The sequence below is a fragment of the Pan troglodytes genome, chromosome 6 (assembly GCF_028858775.2).
Source record: "Pan troglodytes isolate AG18354 chromosome 6, NHGRI_mPanTro3-v2.0_pri, whole genome shotgun sequence".
NCBI classification, from domain to species: Eukaryota; Metazoa; Chordata; class Mammalia; order Primates; family Hominidae; genus Pan; species Pan troglodytes.
In genome coordinates this window covers 42,421,854-42,445,236 of record NC_072404.2, presented here as the reverse complement: position 1 = coordinate 42,445,236, position 23,383 = coordinate 42,421,854, and the positions used below count along the sequence as shown (strand labels likewise).

The window sequence follows — 23,383 nt, the reverse complement described above, 5'->3', positions numbered from 1 at the left end:
TTAGATAGCCCTCTTATCATAGCTCCTGTATATTCCTTTCTTGAACTTGCCACTTTATAAGATATATTCCTGTGTGACTGCCTGCCTGTCTCTACCACTATCCTCTGAACTCCAGGAAGGCAAATTCTGTCTTGTTCACCACTCTATACCCAGTGTCTAGGACGGTGCCTCACACATACCAAGGAAATGTGTATTGACGCAATGAACGGGTAAAGTGCCACTAGCTTCTCATTTGCATCCCTGATGGAAATTCTGACTTTCCTCATGTGAAGGCCTCACTGATTTTCCCAGGGCATACTTATGATCCTGAACATAGTTTGGGATCTCCACGTTGCCTACACAACTAAGTACAAATTTTCACTTAGCTTTTCAGGACCTTCCAAAAGCCTTTCCAGACTTGCCTTTCCCTCTTAGGTTTGTGAATCCTGTGCTGCAGAGAGCAGCAAGTGACTGGCTCTGCCTTGAGCCATCCCCAACCCTCCCACCCTGCACCTTGGATCTTCATCATTCCCTCTACCCAGATCACCTTTATCAACTCCATGCCATCCCTCAAGCTCATGTCAATGGTCACCTTCTCTGTAAAGTAATTCCTAACTATCCCAACAAAATGTTAACTCTCCTTTGAATAATCATTGTAAAATAACTGTTTGAGCACTTATAATGTGCTAATATTGTTCTAAATGCTTTATGTGTATTCATGCATTTAATCTTATGGAATAGGTATTGTTGTCCACCCTTTATAGATGATGAAGGTGTGGCAGAGAGACATCAAGATACTAGTTTCTAGTTTCGTAGATTTCCTCACTAAGATGCAAGCACATGGGGGCGGGCGGGCCTGTACCTTGCCTGTCTGTCTTTGTTCTCTCCACCATGCCAGGCACATACTTACTTGGTATATGGATAAAAATGAAAATAGCAGAAGTTGGTATTTATTGATGGCCTGCCAGCCGCTGCACTTAACATGCGTGATCTCATTTAACTGTGCTCTTAGGTCCATATTTATTTTACAGTTAAGGAATTTTGAGACTTGGAGAAGTTAAGGGATTTTCCCAGGCTATACAGCTAGTGAGGAACACAAGAGGATTTATCTAGGGTCTGTTTTTCTTAAAGTCCAAATTCTCATTCACTGTGCTCTCTGCCTCACTGAGACTCCGTAGGTGTTGTCACATTGAATGGAACCACTGCTCCTGGGCCAGCTAATTCCTCATAAGCAGGACTCTGCACGCTCTATGTCTGGCTTTTCACACATTTCAGACTCTAGTACAATATAAATAATGTGATGCAAGCAGTCTCCCCTGTGATATGCATGCTGCAGGGATGGAGAGGATGGATGGGCCCCTCTGTAGCAGGGAGCTCATAGCGCAGAAGCAAGCAGTGCAGAGCAACAGAGATCTGGCTTCAGTGGGGCCAAAAGTTAAAGGTGGAACTGCATTTGGGGCTCACAGTGAACCCCTATTCATCATCTACAGCCCACCTGAAATTCCAGGCCCACTTCTTGCCGGTCCTGTGGACGTGTCTCCCTACCACTATCTACTGTGTGCTCAAAAAGGACAAACTTCATCCATAACTAATTAAAGCAAGAAAAATCTACGATGTCCCACTGGTACAAGAAGAAGAAGAAAAAGGAGAGAGGAGAAAAGGAGGAAGAGAAGAGGGACGGGGAGGAAAGGGAAGGAAAAATAGCTGCAGGCCTCACTGCAAAGACCACCCAGGTGGTTTTGTGTTACGTATCTTGGGAGTTTATTTTTACCGCTCCTCTCATTTGCACATGAAACAGCGCATTGATTGCTGCTGGTGTGTGTGTGTGTGTGTGTACGCACACACGCACAGGGATGCATGTACGTGACTGGCTCTCCCTTGAGCCCTCCCCAACCCTCCCACCATGTCCAAAACCATGATTCTAACACCACAGCTCACAAATTGAAAACCGAATGCAACTTATTCGTGTGTATCCAGTGGCTCTTTAAAGCTCTGTTTTTTGGATCAGAATGTTACATTGCATGAGCCCCTGCTTGAGCCAGAAGCATCCTGGAGCCTCCTTAGCTTTAAGCCACTCCCGTTTGGGTCCCCGAACCTTGAGATCTCCAGGCAGACCTTGTAGCTTTGAACTGACTCCTTTCCTAACCACAGCAGTGCTGGAGGAACATGCTGCATTTACCAACATCTCCAAGGCACACTCAAGACTTACTTCAGCCACTTTGATCTACATTAAAAGAGAATCATATTCAGAATGTAAGCCCTGTGTGGAGAGAGGTTCTCCTTATTTCCCTGGGGCCTCCTGAACTGCTGGGTGGCAGGGAGACCTGCTGCCTTAGGAAAGCAACCCAGACTTTGAAACAGCTTTTCCCACAGTGAGTTGCATTTCTACAAGAACCAAAAGCTCTCTGATGCTGAGTGTGGGGGAGGGTGTGTATGCACAAAGAATCATATTTCCCTGGAATCCAAACTACCAGGAAAGTGACATAAATGGGTTTGGCAAGAAGTAAATTTGCACTCTTTGTATGAGAAAGTGATGCATGACAAATTCTGGTTCGCCTAAGCAATAAACAAGCTGACCTCAGGAATTCACTTTTATTTTTTAAACACTAGGTGTCAAATAAAATACCTGGCATCTCTTTTAGTAGACTGTCTCAGGTGGTAATGTTTAGAAAAAGAATCACAGATAGACAGGAAATTGGACACTTCCTGAGATTCTGTAATCACTAAATTTCATTCTGCACAATCCACAGAACCTGATGCTCATAATGCTGTTTTTAGCCCTATGAGCTCACAGCACACTGTCACATGTGTTATTGTCTAGTCTCCCCCAAACTCTGTTATTTCAAATAAACGTTTTTTGGTAATAATTTCAGATTTATAAAAAGTTGTGAGGATACTGCAAGAGAGTATACTGTTCACCCAAGTTTAATTCCCCACAATGTGAACACATTACTATTACTTAGTCAAAACTAAAGAAGTCAATATTACTACTGTATATACCTTAGTAGCAAATCAAGTCCAGACTTTATTTGGATTACACACGTTTCTCCTCTAATGTCCTCTTCTGTTCCAGGATCTAGTCCAGGACAAGCATTGCATTTCTTTTTCATGTCTCCTTAGTGTCCTCTGGTCTGTGACAGAGTCTTCATCTTTCCGTGTTTTTCATGACCTTGGCAGTTTTCAAGGATACAGGTTAAGTACGTCGGTAAAATGTTCCTCGAATTGGGATTTGTTTGATGTCTTCATCTTGGTTCAACAGTGTTAGGGGTTTTTGGAAAGAACACCACAGAGGTGAAGCACCCTTTTCATCACATCCTATCAAGGTTAAATGATGCCACATGGCATTGCTGGTGAGATCAACCTTCATCACTCGGTGAAAGGGTCGTTTGCCAGGTTTCCCAACTGCAAAGTCACTATTTTCCCCCTTTTCCTTTACTCTGTTCTTTAGAAGTGAGTCTCTAAGTCCAGCCTGCACTCAGTGAGGCCAGGGAGGACCAAGCCCCTGCTCCCAGAACATGGAATATCTACACATATCTTTTGAAATTATTCTATGTAAAAAACATCTCTCTCCTCCCTAATTTATTGAATTAGCCAATCATTTATTTATATTAGCACAGATTCTTGTATACGTATTTTATACTTTGAGTTATAATTCAAATATACACTATTTTATTGCACAAATTTTTCCAGTTTTCCAGTTTTGCTACCATTGGAAACTTAGGGTGGCTCCTGTGTCCTTTTGACATGCCTCTGTCCTATTTTTTTTTAAATTATACTTTAAGTTTTAGGGTACATGTGCACATTGTGCAGGTTAGTTACATATGTATACATGTGACATGCTGGTGTGCTGCACCCACTAACTCGTCATCTAGCATTAGGTATATCTCCCAATGCTATCCCTCCCCCTTCCCCCCACCCCACCACAGTCCCCAGAGTGTGATATTCCCCTTCCTGTGTCCATGTGATCTCATTGTTCAATTCCCACCTATGAGTGAGAATATGCGGTGTTTGGTTTTTTGTTCTTGCGATAGTTTACTGAGAATGATGATTTCCAATTTCATCCATGTCCCTACAAAGGACATGAACTCATCCTTTTTTATGGCTGCATAGTATTCCATGGTGTATATGTGCCACATTTTCTTAATCCAGTCTATCATTGTTGGACATTTGGGTTGGTTCCAAGTCTTTGCTATTGTGAATAATGCCACAATAAACATACGTGTGCATGTGTCTTTATAGCAGCATGATTTATAGTCCTTTGGGTATATACCCAGTAATGGGATGGCTGGGTCAAGTGGTATTTCTAGATCCCTGAGGAATCGCCACACTGACTTCCACAATGGTTGAACTAGTTTACAGTCCCACCAACAGTGTAAAAGTGTTCCTATTTCTACACATCCTCTCCAGCACCTGTTGTTTCCTGACTTTTTAATGATTGCCATTCTAACTGGTGTGAGATGGTATCTCATTGTGGTTTTGATTTGCATTTCTCTGATGGCCAGTGATGGTGAGCATTTTTTCATGTGTTTTTTGGCTGCATAAATGTCTTCTTTTGAGAAGTGTCTGTTCATGTCCTTCGCCCACTTTTTGATGGTATTGTTTGTTTTTTTCTTGTAAATTTGTTTGAGTTCATTGTAGATTCTGGATATTAGCCCTTTGTCAAATGAGTAGGTTGCAAAAACTTTCTCCCATTTTGTAGGTTGCGTGTTCACTCTGATGGTAGTTTCTTTTGCTGTGCAGAAGCTCTTTAGTTTAATTAGATCCCATTTGTCAATTTTGTCTTTTGTTGCCGTTGCTTTTGGTGTTTTAGACATGAAGTCCTTGCCCATGCCTATGTCCTGAATGGTAATGCCTAGGTTTTCTTCTAGGGTTTTTATGGTTTTAGGTCTAACGTTTAAGTCTTTAATCCATCTTGAATTGATTTTTATATAAGGTGTAAGGAAGGGATCCAGTTTCAGCTTTCTACATATGGCTAGCCAGTTTTCCCAGCAACATTTATTAAATAGGGAATCCTTTCCCCATTGCTTGTTTTTCTCAGGTTTGTCAAATATCAGATAGTTGTAGATATGCGGCATTATTTCTGAGGGCTCTGTTCTGTTCCATTGATCTATATCTCTGTTTTGGTACCAGTACCATGCTGTTTTGGTTACTGTAGCCTTGTAGTATAGTTTGAAGTCAGGTAGTGTGATGCCTCCAGCTTTGTTCTTTTGGCTTAGGATTGACTTGGCAATGTGGGCTCTTTTTTGGTTCCATATGAACTTTAAAGTAGTTTTTTCCAATTCTGTGAAGAAAGTCATTGGTAGCTTGATGGGGATGGCATTGAATCTGTAAATTACCTTGGGCAGTATGGCCATTTTCACGATATTGATTCTTCCTATCCATGAGCATGGAATGTTCTTCCATTTGTTTGTATCCTCTTTTATTTCCTTGAGCAGTGGTTTGTAGTTCTCCTTGAAGAGGTCCTTCACATCCCTTGTAAGTTGGATCCTAGGTATTTTATTCTCTTTGAAGCAATTGTGAATGGGAGTTCACTCATGATTTGGCTCTCTGTTTGTCTGTTGTCGGTGTATAAGATTGCTTGTGATTTTTGTACAGTGATTTTGTATCCTCAGACTTTGCTGAAGTTGCTTTTCAGCTTAAGGAGATTTTGGGCTGAGACAATGGGGTTTTCTAGATATACAATCACGTCATCTGCAAACAGGGACAATTTGACTTCCTCTTTTCCTAATTGAATACCCTTTATTTCCTTCTCCTGCCTAATTGCCCTGGCCAGAACTTCCAACACTATGTTGAATAGGAGTGGTGAGAGAGGGCATCCCTGTCTTGTGCCAGTTTTCAAAGGGAATGCTTCCAGTTTTTGCCCATTCAGTATGATATTGGCTGTGGGTTTGTCATAGATAGCTCTTATTATTTTGAAATACGTCCCATCAATACCTAATTTATTGAGAGTTTTTAGCATGAAGGGTTGTTGAATTTTGTCAAAGGCTTTTTCTGCATCTATTGAGATAATCATGTGGTTTTTGTCTTTGGCTCTGTTTATATGCTGGATTACATTTATTGATTTGCGTATATTGAACCAGCCTTGCATCCCAGGGATGAAGCCCACTTGATCATGGTGGATAAGCTTTTTGATGTGCTGCTGGATTCGTTTTGCCAGTATTTTATTGAGGATTTTTGCATCAATGTTCATCAAGGATATTGGTCTAAAATTCTCTTTTTTGGTTGTATCTCTGCCCGGCTTTGGTATCAGAATGATGCTGGCCTCATAAAATGAGTTAGGGAGGATTCCCTCTTTTTCTATTGATTGGAATAGTTTCAGAAGGAATGGTACCAGTTCCTCCTTGTACCTCTGGTAGAATTCAGCTGTGAATCCATCTGGTCCTGGACTCTTTTTGGTTGGTAAACTATTGATTATTGCCACAATTTCAGATCCTGTTATTGGTCTATTCAGAGATTCAACTTCTTCCTGGTTTAGTCTGGGAGAGTGTATGTGTCAAGGAGTTCATCCATTTCTTCTAGATTTTCTAGTTTATTTGAGTAGAGGTGTTTGTAGTATTCTCTCATGGTAGTTTGTATTTCTGTGGGATCGGTGGTGATATCCCCTTTATCATTTTTTATTGTGTCTATTTGATTCTTCTCTCTTTTTTTCTTTATTAGTCTTGCTAGCGGTCTATCAATTTTGTTGATCCTTTCAAAAAACCAGCTCCTGGATTCATTAATTTTTTGAAGGGTTTTTTGTGTCTCTATTTCCTTCAGTTCTGCTCTGATTTTAGTTATTTCTTGCCTTCTGCTAGCTTTTGAATGTGTTTGCTCTTGCTTTTCTAGTTCTTTTAATTGTGATGTTAGGGTGTCAATTTTGGATCTTTCCTGCTTTCTCTTGTGGGCATTTAGTGGTATAAATTTCGCTCTACACACTGCTTTGAATGCATCCCAGAGATTCTGGTATGTTGTGTCTTTGTTCTCGTTGCTTTCAAAGAACATCTTTATTTCTGCCTTCATTTCGTTATGTACCCAGTAGTCATTCAGGATCAGGTTGTTCAGTTTCCATGTAGTTGAGCGGCTTTGAGTGAGATTCTTAATCCTGAGTTCTAGTTTGATTGCACTGTGGTCCGAGAGATAGTTTGTTATAATTTCTGTTCTTTTACATTTGCTAAGGAGAGCTTTACTTCCAAGTATGTGGTCAATTTTGGAATAGGTGTGGTGTGGTGCTGAAAAAAATGTATATTCTGTTGATTTGGGGTGGAGAGTTCTATAGATGTCTATTAGGTCCACTTGGTGCAGAGCTGAGTTCAATTCCTGGGTATCCTTGTTGACTTTCTGTCTCGTTGATCTGTCTAATGTTGACAGTGGGGTGTTAAAGTCTCCCATTATTAATGTGTGGGAGTGTAAGTCTCTTTGTAGGTCACTCAGGACTTGCTTTATGAATCTGGGTGCTCCTGTATTGGGTGCATATATATTTAGGATAGTTAGCTCTTCTTGTTGAATTGATCCCTTTACCATTATGTAATGGCCTTCTTTGTCTCTTTTGATCTTTGTTGGTTTAAAGTCTGTTTTATCAGAGACTAGGATTGCAACCCCTGCCTTTTTTTGTTCTCCATTTGCTTGGTAGATCTTCCTCCATCCTTTTATTTTGAGCCTATGTGTGTCTCTGCACATGAGATGGGTTTCCTGAATACAGCACACTGATGGGTCTTGACTGTTTATCCAATTTGCCAGTCTGTGTCTTTTAATTGGAGCATTTAGTCCATTTACATTTAAAGTTAATATTGTTATGTGTGAATTTGATCCTGTCATTATGATGTTAGCTGGTTATTTTGCTCGTTAGTTGATGCAGTTTCTTCCTAGTCTCGATGGTCTTTACATTTTGGCATGATTTTGCAGCGGCTGGTACTGGTTGTTCCTTTCCATGTTTAGTGCTTCCTTCAGGAGCTCTTTTAGGGCAGGCCTGGTGGTGACAAAATCTCTCAGCATTTGCTTGTCTGTAAAGTATTTTATTTCTCCTTCACTTATGAAGCTTAGTTTGGCTGGATATGAAATTCTGGGTTGAAAATTCTTTTCTTTAAGAATGTTGAATATTGGCCCCCACTCTCTTCTGGCTTGTAGGGTTTCTGCCGAGAGATCCGCTGTTAGTCTGATGGGCTTCCCTTTGAGGGTAACCCGACCTTTCTCTCTGGCTGCCCTTAACATTTTTCCTTCATTTCAACTTTGGTGAATCTGACAATTATGTGTCTTGGAGTTGCTCTTCTCAAGGAGTATCTTTGTGGCGTTCTCTGTATTTCCTGAATCTGAATGTTGGCCTGCCTTGCTAGGTTGGGGAAGTTCTCCTGGATAATATCCTGCAGAGTGTTTTCCAACTTGGTTCCATTCTCCCCATCACTTTCAGGTACACCAATCAGACGTAGATTTGGTCTTTTCACATAGTCCCATATTTCTTGGAGGCTTTGCTCATTTCTTTTTATTCTTTTTTCTCTAAACTTCCCTTCTCTCTTCATTTCATTCATTTCATCTTCCATCGCTGATACCCTTTCTTCCAGTTGATTGCATCGGCTCCCGAGGCTTCTGCATTCTTCACGTAGGTCTCGAGCCTTGATTTTCAGCTCCATCAGCTCCTTTAAGCACTTCTCTGTATTGGTTATTCTAGTTATACATTCTTCTAAATTTTTTTTCAAAGTTTTCAACTTCTTTGCGTTTGGTTTGAATGTCCTCCCGTAGCTCAGAGTAATTTGATCGTCTGAAGCCTTCTTCTTTCAGCTCATCAAAGTCATTCTCCATCCAGCTTTGTTCCGTTGCTGGTGAGGAACTGCGTTCCTTTGGAGGAGGAGAGGCGCTCTGCATTTTAGAGTTTCCAGTTTTTCTGTTCTGTTTTTTCCCCATCTTTGTGGTTTTATCTACTTTTGGTCTTTGATGATGGTGATGTACAGATGGGTTTTCGGTGTGGATGTCCTTTCTGTTTGTTAGTTTTCCTTCTAACAGACAGGACCCTCAGCTGCAGGTCTGTTGGAATACCCTGCCGTGTGAGGTGTCAGTGTGCCCCTGCTGGGGGGTGCCTCCCAGTTAGGCTGCTCGGGGGTCAGAGGTCAGGGACCCACTTGAGGAGGCAGTCTGCCCGTTCTCAGATCTCCAGCTGCGTCCTGGGAGAACCACTGCTCTCTTCAAAGCTGTCAGACAGGGACATTTAAGTCTGCAGAGGTTACTGCTGTCTTTTTGTTTGTCTGTGCCCTGCCCCCAGAGGTGGAGCCTACAGAGGCAGGCAGGCCTCCTTGAGCTGTGGTGGGCTCCACCCAGTTCGAGCTTCCCGGCTGCTTTGTTTACCTACTCAAGCCTAGGCAATGGCGGGCGCCCCTCCCCCAGCCTCGCTGCCACCTTGCAGTTTGATCTCAGACTGCTGTGCTAGCAATCAGTGAGATTCCGTGGGCGTAGGACCCTCCAAGCCACGTGTGGGATATAGTCTCCTGATGCGCCGTTTTTTAAGCCGGTCTGAAAAGCGCTATATTCGGGTGGGAGTGACCCGATTTTCCAGGTGCGTCTGTCACCCCTTTCTTTGACTCGGAAAGGGAACTCCCTGACCCCTTGCGCTTCCCAAGTGAGGCAATGCCTCGCCCTGCTTCAGCTCGTGCACGGTGCGTGCACCCACTGGCCTGCGCCCACTGTCTGGCACTCCCTAGTGAGATGAACCCGGTACCTCAGATGGAAATGCAGAAATCACCCGTCTTCTGCGTCGCTCACGCTAGGAGCTGTAGACCGGAGCTGTTCCTATTCGGCCATCTTGGCTCCTCTGTCCTATTTTTTTTTTCTTCCATACTACTTTATGTTCTGGTACTACCAGATGATCCAGGCTCATCTTGTTATCTCATATTCTTCTGCCCCTGTCCTTTAATCAGCATGTCCCGAAGGAGACCTGGTTCCTTTTATTGGAAAATGGTATTTGGAAACCAAGATCTGGGTGCTAGGTGTGCCCATTGCTACTGGGATGTCATTGCTTATTGGCCTTCTTAGGTCCTGGTCTTCTCTGTGGAGTGCTAAGTAAAGTATATGTGTATACAACCCATGTATACACAAATACCTACAATTGTTACTGTGTCTGTATGTGTGTCTCTGTGTGTGTGTATGTGGATGTGAGCTCATACTGATATCTCTAATTTTAACCCAGTATCACAGGTCAAACTCTATTTTATAGGTAAAATTATCAAACATATTTTGCAGTTGAGGCTTAAAGCCTTTACTCAAAGCTCATAAGTAGTGAGTGGAATCTGAACTCAACCCAGGGCCCTGGACTTTAGACCTCCAGCTCTTCACATCAGCACTGCCTGTGTTTAGCATAGATTCTGGAGCACATTCAGAATAGTCACTTCTCAGAGCCAGAGGGAATTAAAGGCAGCTTTAGTTTTAGTTTTCATAAAATATCATAAACAGCTTAATTTTCAAGAATCTTGCACAATATCCCAACTTTCTCAGTAACGATGAAACCACTGAGATGTTCGCTTACTTAGTCATACCTCAACAAACATTTCTTGAACACTTACCATGTACCATCCCCACAGCCGGGTACCCTAATAAGTTATCTTTTTTTAACTATCCCAAGTCTGCAGGACAAATATGATTCTGTCATTTTATAAATAAGTCTACTGATACCTAGAGAACTGAGAGACTTTCCTGAAGTCCCATACTTTCTACAGAATAATTGTTTTTCTTTTTATCAGCCAACAAATATTTATGTAGAATAAATTATGTAGAACAGTATTCCAGCACATATGGCATGCAATAGCAATGTAAATGGATATTCTAGCAGGAGGCTATAGACAAACAGTGAGGAAGAGAAAAGTGCTGTCACACAGGGTGCAAGGAGGAACAGAAACCCCGGCAGACGAGGGCTGAGCTGGTCCTGGAGGGAACAGGAGTGGAGGTGACTCCTTCAGGGTAGAGTAGAGTTCACCCAGCACACTCCACCTCGCCTGCGTCAGCCCCTTGTGCTGGGCCCTTTCCCTAGAACTCCCAGTTCCCTGCATGGCCAGCGCCTTGTCCCCCTGCTGGTTTAAGTACCCCCTCTCCAGAAAGGCCCTCCCTGACCAACCTCTCTGAAGAAGGTCCCCTTTCCTGCTCTCTCACACCACTTTATTTCTTTGATACCGTCTGAACACAAGGACCATGTCTTTCTTGCTCACCATCTTATTCCTGGACTGGCATAGTACCTGGCACATAGTAGGTGCTCTGTAAGATTTGTTTAGTAAAAAATAGGATAAGAAGGGCAGTCCTGAACATACCTTACCTTCTCCCTTGTGAGGATGTATCTGGTCTCAGTGGACTATATGAGAGTTCAAAGCATTCGGCTTCTTTGAGAATGTGAAGCAGTTTTCAGAAATAAACATGGGGTTCATCCCAGGGCGCCTGCTCTGGTATTCCTGGGTAGGGTTTGAGCATCTGCATTTGCATAACGCTTTTGACGAGCACTGAAGGGTGAGAACTGTTGTGCTGGAGGCTGGCCTAAGCCTGAAAGCTGTCATTGACAAGTCTGAAAGCACTGTCCCTTCTCTTGCTTCTCACCTCCCACACATCCAAAACCATGCATCCCCACTTGCCCTCTAACTGCATCCTTTTCCCCAACCATTCCTTGATTTCTACCCCTTTTCTGATTGATTTATCAACTTAACCTCAGCTATTGGGTTTCCAGTCCCCAGCCCCCTAGGAATAAGGCCTCTTAGAAAGACAGAGAGAACTAGAAGTTTTAGACCCAAACTATTTGGAATTCATTCTTTTTCTATGGATTTTCTCAAAACAGTGTTCTTGTTACCAAGGGGTCCTTGCTCCCAGAGCTCCCAAGACGGTGGTGGCCACTTCCAAGATGGTGGCAAGCCTCATGTTCTCTGACCTGGGGTTCTTGGCCTCACGGATTCCAAGGAATGGAATCTTGGGCCATGCAGTGAGTGTTATAGCTCTATTAGAAACCATGGGTCACGGAAGAGAACCATGGAACCCAGTGACTAGTGTTCAGCTTGATTAGGATGAATCCAGGCATTTAGCCATGCAGGAACAATGGTGACTCTTTAGCCCAATGGAGAGCGGCAATGGGCGCCTCACTGGATCAGGAGCACAGCGGACACCCTGCCAGATCTGAAGGGATGGAAGTTAGCGGTAGGTCTGCCACGGCGGCAAACAGCAGTGGTGGACAGCAAGTGAAAGCTCAGCTCAAGTCGTAACAAACACAGACCAGAAGAGAGTGCAATTGCAAGATTTAATAGAGTGAAAACAGAGCTCCCAAACAATGGGAGGGGACCCAAAGAGGGTGTCCATTGCCGGCTAGAATGCCTGGGTTTACATCCCGATCATTATCCCTCCCGCTGTGCTCTCAGGCGATAGATGATTGGCTATTTCTTTACCTCCTGTTTTTGCCTAATTAGCATTTTAATAAGCTCTCTTTCCTACCTGATTGGTCGGGTGTGAGCTAAGTTGCAAGCGCCATGTTTAAAAGCGGATGCAGTCACCTTCCCAGCTACGCTTAGGGATTCTTAGTTGGCCTAGGAAATCCAGCTAGTCCTGTCTCTCATGCTGACTAATTACAAAGGTGCAATGAAGTTATCTACACCCAAAGAAGAAAATGAGAAGGCCTGGTAACCCGCTCAACTCTCTCCCATTCTAATAAAATAAATATAGAAACAAACCTCACAGAACACTCATTCCCCTCCAGCTTTCCAGAGAAATCAAATTTCTCTCCTACCTGTGAGAGGCAATTCAACACGATGTCGAAGAGCACAGATCCTGGTGCGAGCCCACCTGAACTTGAAGCTCAAAGCTTTACTAAGCTTCTATTGTATACGTACACATTAGGGGCTGTAGAATAAAAGGCAATGACAACTGACTTGAAATTGGACTAAGTGCTTAGCATATACACAGCATCTAAAATCCTCCCACACAATTATAAAGTTATTCCATTATCTTAACTTTACAGAGAAAAAATCAAAATTCAAATTGTTGGTTGTAACGTTGTATAATTGACAATGTTTTTAAAAGTTCCCCTTTAAACATCTGAGGAAATTATGAACAATGAGATAAATGACAAGGCCTTCTAGACCAGAAAGTCAGCTTAAAATGGAGCAAAATATATCCCAATGCATTTGAGATTCTTGTTTTTGATTAAAATAGCATTTCAAATCAGTGGTAAAACACTGGATTACTCAATAAATACAATGGACTAAAGACTAGACATTTGAAAAAAATTTAAGCTAGATGTTTATCTATACCTTATAGCAAAATAAATCCCAAATGATTAAAGACTGAATCACTTAAAAAAAAAAGGAACCATAAAAAACCTGAGCAATTGTATTTGTAATTTGTGATTGAAAAGTCACAAAGGGAAATACTAATACACCTGACTAGTAAAAACTTGCCCCCTTCACAAAGTCAAAAGACAAATGGCATACTGGGTAAATGTTTTGTAATATGCCACACAATGAATTATTTTCTGTTTGAATCAAAGAGCTCCTAAAAAAATCAAAAAGAAAAAAAAAGTCAGCAAAGGCCACAAACAAATGGTTTAGGGAAAAATATCAAAGGACTGAAACTTTAGGAGAAAATGCTCATCCTTTCTTATAATTTAAAAAGTGAAAAATTAAAATGAGATTTTATCCACCTCCTATGTATTGGGACTTCACAAAGTTCTGATGGTGATTAGGCAAGAAATTATCACAGAAACAGAAAAGGCTTTCAGTATCAGAGACTACAGAATTAAGTTGCTCTCTGCATATTTGAAGGCTTAAAACTCTAAGAGGGCCGGGCGTAATCCCAGCACTTGGGAGGTTGAGGCAGGAGGATCACCTGTAATCCCAGCACTTTGGGAGGTCGAGGCGGGAGGATCACCTGAGGTCAGGAGTTCGAGACCAGCCTGGCCAACATGGTGAAACCCCCATCTCTACTAAAAGTACAAAAATTAGCCCGGCATGATGGCGTGAACCTGTAGTCCCAGCTGCTCGGGAGGCTGAGACAGGAGAATAGTTTGAACCCAGGAGGCGGAGGTTGCTGTGAGCCAAGATAATGCCACTGCACTCCAGCCTGGGTGACAAAGCGATACTCCACCAAAAAAAAAAAAAAAAAAAAAAAAGAACTCTAAGGGAACTGAGGATGGCATTGGAACGCTATGTCTGGATTTATGCTCTATTGTTCCATCTTTTCTCCAAGCATTTCACATGATCTTGCCACAGATTCAAAGCTGTATTTTTGTTAACACCCATATTTGGAATCTTGTATAATTTGTCTACTTAAACTTGTATTAAGACTGATTTGGGGGCTATTAAACTCATAGAGGTGTTAAAACTCTTCAAAGAACAGCAAAAATAATGCAAATGTTAAGTTACTATTGACTTCCGATAAGTGGAAGAAATCAAATTATTCCAAGGAAGGTATTTCTATGATATTTGAGATATGAACATTTTTCTTGTCTGCTTTTGAGAAATTCAGAAAACAACAACTATCTCTCTTGAGAACATGCTTATTAATTCCCTCAGCTCAAGAATCGCTAATGACGCTAATGACTGGGAATGGTTCTAAAAGATCCTTTGAGTTTTAAGGCTTTAATCACTGCTCTCCCAGCATCCACTCTTGGCCCTCATCTTCACTTAATTAATCACCCCCATTAGAGCTCAGCTCAAAGTCATTCCCTCTAAGAAGTTTTCCCTGATGCCCCAAGTTAAGCCAGTTCTTCCATGATTCATCTCCGTTCTTCACACTCCATTTTTCCAGCACTTATTACAATTGTAATTCGATAATTGTAAAATTAATATTTAATGTCTGCATCTTCTGTTAGGGTGTAAACTCCATGAAAGCAGAGACAGTCTGGCTGTTTTATTCCTCAAACATAGTGCTAGTCCCTGAAATTTCCTCAGAGCTGAACATAGTTCACTGCATGCATTAATTACTCAACAACTATTTGTTGAATGAGAAATATGATAGACAGAATAATCTCCCTCCACCCTCCAAGTTCATATCCAAGTCCCCCGTAACTGTGTCTGTTACCTTGGACAGCAAAAGGAATTTTGAGGGTGTAATGTAGTTAAGGATTTTAGATGGGGAGATTGTCCTGGATTATCTGGGTAAGCCTGATGTGATCACAAGAATCCTTACAAGAGGCAAGCATTAGGATCAGAGCGAGAAAAAAAAAATGTGACAACAGAGGCAGCGTTCAGAGCCATGAGGCCATCACCACTAAAAACTAGAAGAGGCAAGGAATGGGTTCTCCCTGGGAACCTACAAAAGGAACCAACCCTGCAGACACCTTGATTTTAGCCCTGAATTTCTGACTTCCAGAACTGTGAAAGAATATTCGTGTTGTTTTCAGCCACTAAGTTTACGGTCATTAGTTACAGCAGCAATAGGAAACTAATACAAATAATTGATTTGTTGTGTAACATAGAGTAAGACTGATCACACAACCTGAAAGCAAATAGAAAAAAGTAAAAGACTATGTAACAAAAGACCCTTATGACTGAACCATACCCACCATCTGATTAACCCAAAATTTGCCAGAAATTATTTGTGTAAAGAATAAGACAACATACTATAAATAAGAATAGACCACAGAGCCTAGTACTGGAGAGCTTGTTTATGAGCCCAGATACTAGGGAAGAAACAGTCAAAATGGAACAATGGTATTAGTTGTGAAGCCTAGAAAAATTCACTCAGCACCGGGTCTTGGATTTCTCATTTACAAAGTAGAGTTAAGAACTGTTATTTCCTATTTTGCAAAGTTAGTACAAAATTTAGAGATAAACTCTATACGATGTTTGGTATAGAACTTGAAGCATAGAAGAACCTCTATGGTGTGAACTTTAAGAACTCTATAGCAGAGTGGTATGTGATGGTGGTGGTAAAATCAATGAATAATAATGTCAGGAAAAGGAGTCGGTGGGAATAATGCTGTTTAAAATAAGGCTTTTTTTAAGAAAGGTATTGCCTGGAGAATAGGAAGCGATAGCAAGAGTGTGATTAAATACTCTGATGATACTAATAGCTATACAATGCAAAATTAGCCTAGAAGCAGGAAAGAAGAAAATTTAGCTAAGGGTAAAATATGTATGAAGAAGAGGCATTCAGTGATAAAAGGGGATGCATTTAAAAGTAATGGCTTTTTTCTTTTACTTTTACCCTTTTTTTTTTCATCCCTGGAAGAAGAAAATGAAGTGAACAGACTTCATTTTTTGCATATAGTTTAAAGTCATAAATGCCCATTGGAGCTGGAAAATGTCAGAACCTAAAAACCAAATTAGGCTTTGATAGAGCTAAATCTTGAGTATTGGAAAATTGCCGCTGTAGGATACAGCAGAATGCAGATTTATTAACAGACCTGCAAATTTCACTCAAAGGCTAGACGTGCCACTATCTGATAAAAACCCGTAAGCAGTAGAACTTCTTGCCTTTGTCTTCCTACTGAATAGAAATTGCCCTGAAGCCCTTTTCTGTACCTCTCTGTTGGCTCTTTCTGATCTGCCTGTCTTAGTTAGGGCTGCTCTAACAAAGTACCGTAGACTGTGTGCCTTACAAACCACAGAAATGTATTTTCACAGTTCTGGAGGTTGGAAGTCCAATGTCACGGTGCCAACAGGGTCAGGTTCTGGCGAGGGACCTCTTCTTGGCTGCAGACCGCTTTGTTCTCATGTGGAGAAAAGAGAGCTGGCTCTCTCTAGCCTCTTCTCATAAGGGCACTCCTCCCATTGTGAGGGCTCCAGCCTCATGACCTAATCACTACCCAAAGGCCCCACCTCTAAAAACCATCATAGGGAGACTCAGGTTTCAATCCAAGAATTTGGTTGGGGTGGGGGGCACAGACACTGCCTCATGCTGTAGTTATTTATGCACTTCCCTCCTCCAGTGGGCAATAAAGTCCCTGGAGGATCTCATCTTTCAAATCTTGCTCCATTTTAAAAATCAATTTATACCAGTGAATTTGGGTGTGAGGAACAACCTGTCCTAATAAACTTTTAGAAAAGATCTGGGGTAGATGAGCAGTCTCCCCCACCCCCACCTCCCCCCTCATTCATGCATGCTCTTTGACAATAAAAAACGCCCGTTTGGAATCATCATTTTACTTCCCAGGGGCTTTCTCCTTTGTGAGAATCTGTCACTGCTGTCAAATGTGTGAAGTGAACAAAGGCACGTTTTGTACTTTTCAAATCTACTGATGCTATAATTGATAACAGGGAACTTGATCACTCAAAATTGTTCACTGTAGAAACTCATGCCTAAAAGCACTATTTTTCTTTCCTTTCTAAGTGTACCAGAATTCAATTCTTTAACATCACAGAACCTTAGAAAGCCCAGTTACTGAATGTGTCCTGTGCAATTCACCATACCTTAAAAATGTCTCAGGACATTCTGTTGTGTCCCGAGGATCCCCTGTTCGCTATGGTCTTCGTATGTTTACCACTGTAGTCAATATAGCTGAATGGACTTAGGCTGAAACCATTGAATGTTTAGGAAATGCACAATCTAAATAATATTTATTCCCACAAAGCGGCCCAAAGCCTTGAATACACGAATGCATGGTGTGGCTTTCTTAAGGTAGGAATTCATTCTCAGTTTTCCCAAACTTTTTTAAACTTAAAAAAAAAAAAGTTTTTTTTTTTTTTAGCACACCGTTTAACATCTCCCAGAGCAGAGTGAAAAAGCATGGACTTTGTGCCAAGTGGGTCTGAATTGGATCTGGACTGTGCCACTCATTGGCTCTGTGACTTTGGGGGGGTTATTTACCTACTCTAAGCCTCAGTTTACCACATCTGTAAAAGAGGGAGAATAGCAACTACTACTTAACACTTTCTAAACTGTTTTCTAATTACAGTGTTTACTGTCAATCTTCTCTCCTACATTGTAACAGCCTTGATGTCTCATTCCCTACTATTTCCCCAGCATGTAATTCATGGCACAACATTGTATTAGTCCATTCTTGCACTGCTATAAAGAGATACTTGAAATAGGTAATTTATAGAGAAAAGAAGTTTAATTGGCTCATAATTCTGCAGGCCGGTACCAGGAAGCATGGCTGGGGAGGCCTCAGGAAACTTACAATCATGGCAGAAGGCAAAGGGGAGGCAGGAACCTCTTATATGGCAAGAGCAGGAGGAAGAGAGAGCAAAGGGAGTCCTACACCCTTTTAAACAACCAGATCTCATGAGAACTCACCCACTATCATGAGAAGGGCAAGGGGGAAATCCACCCCCATGATCCAATCACCTCCCACCAGGCCAGTCCTCCAATATTGTGGGTTACAATTCGACATGAGATTCGGGCAGAGACACAAACCCAAACCATATCAAACATAAACACTAAGTAAGTATTTGTAAAATAAATGAATAGAATGAACAACTGCACAAAAAAATGATTGAATGGAAGAATACTTCTTTCTCCTTTCTTACCACTCATATAGCTGCCACCATGCTTGTGCCTGGGTTGCATGAATTTCCACCCAGGTGCGTGGCTTTTTGACACCTAGAGCCAGTCCTCTCCCCTTGGTATCTGACCTTTTGCATTAAACCATCCTCGCTCCATAGGAGCCACACTTGCCATTCCCCAAGGCCTGGTGAAACCTCATCAATCATATTTTCTTGCTTATGTTAAAATTTCAGGCTTACTTCATTCTTGGAAAACAGTGTTTCAGTGGTGGGAAAGGCGCTAGAGTCTAGAAACTAGAGTGCTAATCTCAGCTGTGCTTGCAGACTGGCCTGGGTTAAATTGTGTCATCTCTCTGAGCCTCAGTTTTCTCATCTGTAAAACAGGAACAGTAATACTTTCTTCTCAGGGTGATTTTCAGGATCCTCAAAAAAAGCATACATTTCTGTAGGCTGATGTTGCAATTATTATACTCTTTCCAGTTGTTTATTGGTGACATTACAAACCAAAATAAAAACACCAATTATTGTTAATACTAATGTCATGCTTACTAATATGCAAGACACTATTTTAAGTACAATCTTTGTCAATCCTCACAACGCTATTATCTCCATTTTACAGATGAAGAAACTAGGCTCAGAGTGCTTAAGTAACTTGCCCAAGCTCCTACAACTAGTAACTAATGAAGCCAGGGTTTGAAACCACAAACACTCTATGGTCCAAAATCATTTTAAATAGGAAATAGCAATAGAGACCAATATTTAAAGAGTTTCTATTGAAGACGGATGTTTTGCTCACATCCGAATGGTTAAATCTGACCACAGTACTTTCTTTCTTTTCCTTGGGCTCCCATATGGCTTATGCCTGGCAGAGTACAGATACTAACAGTACCACTTTGCCCAAAATACTGATGGTGATGAGCACTTGGCCCTTGCTCTTTCATCATCCAAATTACTCTTAGCTCAAGGTCGAGAACAAAAATCACCCTGGAGAGCGAGAGAAGTTGTATGAGTCTGTGGGGGCTGTGACCACCAACTGGGTTGCTTAAGCAACAGAAAGCAATTGTCTGACAGTTATGGAGGCTGAAGTTCAAGGTCAAGAAATCAGTAGGGTTAGCTTCTGATGGCTGTGAGAGAAAATCTGTTCTATGCCTTTTTCTCTTAGCTCTGGTGGTTTGCTGGGAATTTTTGACATTTCTCATAGATAGCATTCTCCCTGTATCTTCACGTCATCTTCCCTCTATGTGTCTTTTTCTCTTCCTTTGCACAGTGTTCTGTTTATAAGGATACCAATCATACTGGATTAGCAGCCTACCCTGCTCCAATATGACCTTATCTCAGCTTAACTATTAGGTTGGTGCAAAAGTAATTGCGGTTTTTGCTATTGCTTTTAATGGCAAAACCGCAATTACTTTTGCATCAACCTAATAATTACACCTGCAATGACTCTTTTTCCAAATAAGGTCACATTCTGAGCTTCTGCAGGGTTATGATCCCAGATATGAATTTAGGTGAGACAATTCAAAATTCAACCCATAATAGCAGTCAGTAGTCCCCAAGCCTCTCCTCTTGTCTGAAGACTTTGGGCTGGCTTTGATTTGGGTAGACGCTTAAATCATTCTAGACAGAAGTGTTTGAGTGAGCCACCGTGGCTATATACTACTGTGTGCTCTGATGATCAAGGACTAAACAGAGACTGGGAAAGGGCTGTATTTTTCAGACATTTTCTCATTCCTCTGTTCAGTCAATGTTATTTCTTCTAAGGTAGCATGGCAGGTGCAAAAGTAGGGAGTGAAGGGGGTCAGGGAGTCGCATAAAGGCAACTGTTACCATCCTCACCTACCTAGAGCTTGAGGTTTAGTGGGGGAATGCTAAATGTATGCATGGGAGTGTGTTATAATGTAGAATGCAAAGGAAACAGAAAAGGAAAGCTCGGCCCGAAAGCTAGGAAAGCTGAGAAGGCTTCAGGAGGAAGCAACCCTTGTAGCGAGCTTTCAGAGGAAATATCTGAAAGTTACAGCCCTTTCTTAGTCTCTATTTAGTCTTTCTCATTTTCATAATTTTGTGAATTTAAGTCAACAGGCACTTGTTGCCTACATGCCCTGGGCTCACTGTTATTGAAGATGTTAAGGGAAATCAAAAATTACAGCCCAGAGCCCGAAGCCCCTGCCCAGGAGCTCTCAGAGTCATTGGGGGAACAAGACTTCAGCGCTGCAACTGGAAAATTATCCAAAGGGGGCTGAGGAGGGGGCGCTTCTAGAATGGCAGTTCCCGGGTGAATCCCTGTGATGCCAGTTTTGAAGGCCAAAAACTCCATTTTTATTATGATCTGGCACACTGTAAGCGAGAAAGCCATGCATGAGTCTTGAAGACTGAAAGCTCTGGGCCAGATTCCTGAGCAGACCTCCCTCTAGTCTGCCCCTACCTTTGTGATCACGTGAGGTGCTTGACCTCTGGGTGGACTGCGCTGTAAAGTAGGGAGGATGTATACTTTCTAGGGGTGAAGAGGGATTTGAGTAGGAGCTTAGCTCAAGCTGCAGGTCCCCTAAGAAGCTTTCTCAACCCCTGAGGGTGATGTAAACCATTGTCTTTTGCACCTGTGCCCCCTCGGCTCCTGTGCACAGCTATTCCGAGCCTGGAATCTCTGACTTACTCACCTTTCCCCACCTACTCAAGGCCATGAGCTTCCTGCAGGCTCTTTTCTACCTCATTGCAGCAGCTTCAAGTCGGCCAGGCTGGGGTCCTTCTCCAGCCTTGGGTGATGCCCAGGGTTGGAGCCAGTGGTGGCTTCTGGAGCTTCCCTCCACTATTCACTTTATTGTTGGGTAGAGTCAATTGCCATTTTCTGAATCTTAGGTAGAGTACCTGCAAACGCAGCTGCAGGACAACTCTGTCACCATCACCACCAGATTGCTATCCCTAAACATGGGGACAGCCTCTGCCAAGGGGCAGTGGTGAGTGCTGCCGAGACAAAGGCTGCAGGCAACCCTGGGTCCGAGGGCACGCCTCCACATCTTTGTTACACCTAAACTTGCACCCTACACACAGCCACTCTGTCTGTGCTGGCTAAGCCCCTGTTGCCCCGGCCTCAAGGGTGCTGTTAGGATTCTACCCTAGGGTCCCTTCCCTCACTCCCCACGTAGCCTTCACCTTTGAGAGTGCTGAAGGCCTGACTGCTCCCTCTTTGCTTCAATTTGATGTTACCCAAACTGCATCTTGCAGAAATGCTTCTAATTTTCTAGTTTGTGGGTCCTACCCATCCCCAATTTCCAGCAGAAACCTAGATTGTCCTAGCAGTTATTGTGACTGGAATTTGGAAGTGGGTGCTGAGTAAATGGGTGAGTCTGGATGTCCATCTGGGATCAGGACTCTGTTCCCACTCTTGGACGCTTCGACTCCCCTCCTTGGCAAAAGCTGGTGCATTTCCCTGCAGCCCCGGCCCTGGCTTCCTGCTGCCACCCCCATGTGCACCAATATCGGAGACCCAGCCACATCCAGATGAACCTACCCTAGACCTCCCGGGAGGACACACAAGCCACCCATCCCGCCTCAGCACAGCCTCTGCTGCAGCACTTGCCACATCCTGTTTTCATAGCTTGTCATTACCTCCCAACAAACATTGAGCCCCAGAGAACCGAGCTTGGTTAAAATGAGATTGGTTCTCTCAAAGGGATTCAGCCCTCTCTCTGCTTCATCTTATTTCTGTTTACTGTACTTGCTCGAGGTCAGTCCCCTTGCCAGGGAGAAAGCTCTGGGAGGGAAGGGATGTCTATGTCATTCACTGTGGGGTTCACCACCAGATCCCCAGGGCCTTCACTTGCATATCAGTGCACGGAGCACATCATTTTCTTCAACAAGAAACAAGACAACACGGATTGAGTTCTTTTTTGAAAGCATTTATTGCTGAATTGGTATTCATTGTTTAAAATTTAGAAAACCAGAAAAGGGCAAAAAGGAAAAAGTTATCACCCATCATTATTATAACATATTCCTTTGCAAGGTTTTTTCCTATGTGCATAAAATCTGGTAGCCTATTTATTTTCCTCGTTTAACATAATATTGTAACTATTTTCTTTTGCTTTTATTTCCATGTTTACTGGGCACCTACTATGCCTCAAGGACTGTGTGAGGCTCTGAGGATTTTAAACTGGGCCTGAGAATGCAAAGGAATATTTCTGAGACAGAGAAGCAGGGGCACATGATTGAGGCAGAGGACTACCACCTTCACATTTTAAAATGTGGGGAATGAGCTCTTTGCTGATAAAAGTAGCCACAAAGTCACCATAAGAATAGTTTGCATGAAAATCTGGTGTCTGTTACACTGACTATGCCAGAGATTCTTAATTTATACAATAGGAGAATTTTAGGGTTTGCTAGAATTTCCAGAAAAGGCCAAAAGTGCATTTAATGAGGTCAGTTTTTGAATGGGGTCATTCTCTAAGCAGCTTTTGTATTAAAGATGTCATGTTTGTTTTAAAAGTGAAGATTGGGATCAGCTCTTTTGGCCTACTGCCAACTAATCAGAATGGATACTGGGTGCAGTTGGAGCACAGCCTGGAGATGCCCACTGGGTGGGACTATCACAGTGGCCCCATAGTTGACGGATCACAAGGAGGCCTGGGAGAGTCCAGGGAAGAGGCTGGGTGGTCAGAGCAAGGGTGGAGGACTCTCAGGGGCTCAGGGACACAGCTGTTCACCAACTGGCACAGTAGCCTTTCAATATTTTAAGAAACATACACTGTAGCAGGGCATCCTGGCAACCAAACTCACCTGAAGAGCATCTTTTCCTCTTGAGTCATCAACATGCACTCTTAGCAGCCAGCAGACAGAGCTTTCCAATTGTTGAGCAGATTACTTCAGGGCTGTACAGGTAGCAGGCCCAGGAGGGATTTGGCAGGGCCAGGACATGCACATTCAGTTGGGTTTGAAAGCTCTGGGAAGTAGTGATGAGAGAAAACCCTCCTCTTCCCCACCCAGCCCAGGGTTACTCTTCTCCCACCCCTCCACAAATAGACAAACACAGTGTTCTTTGGTGT

At 42.5% G+C, this 23,383-nt stretch overlaps 1 protein-coding gene across 6 annotated transcripts in view; it reads left to right on the top strand.

Annotated features, from left to right (window-relative positions):
* The window catches only part of AOAH (acyloxyacyl hydrolase), a 225,827-nt gene that overhangs the window by 69,035 nt on the left and 133,409 nt on the right, over positions 1 to 23,383 (top strand). The gene's annotated exons all lie outside the window — the stretch shown is intronic.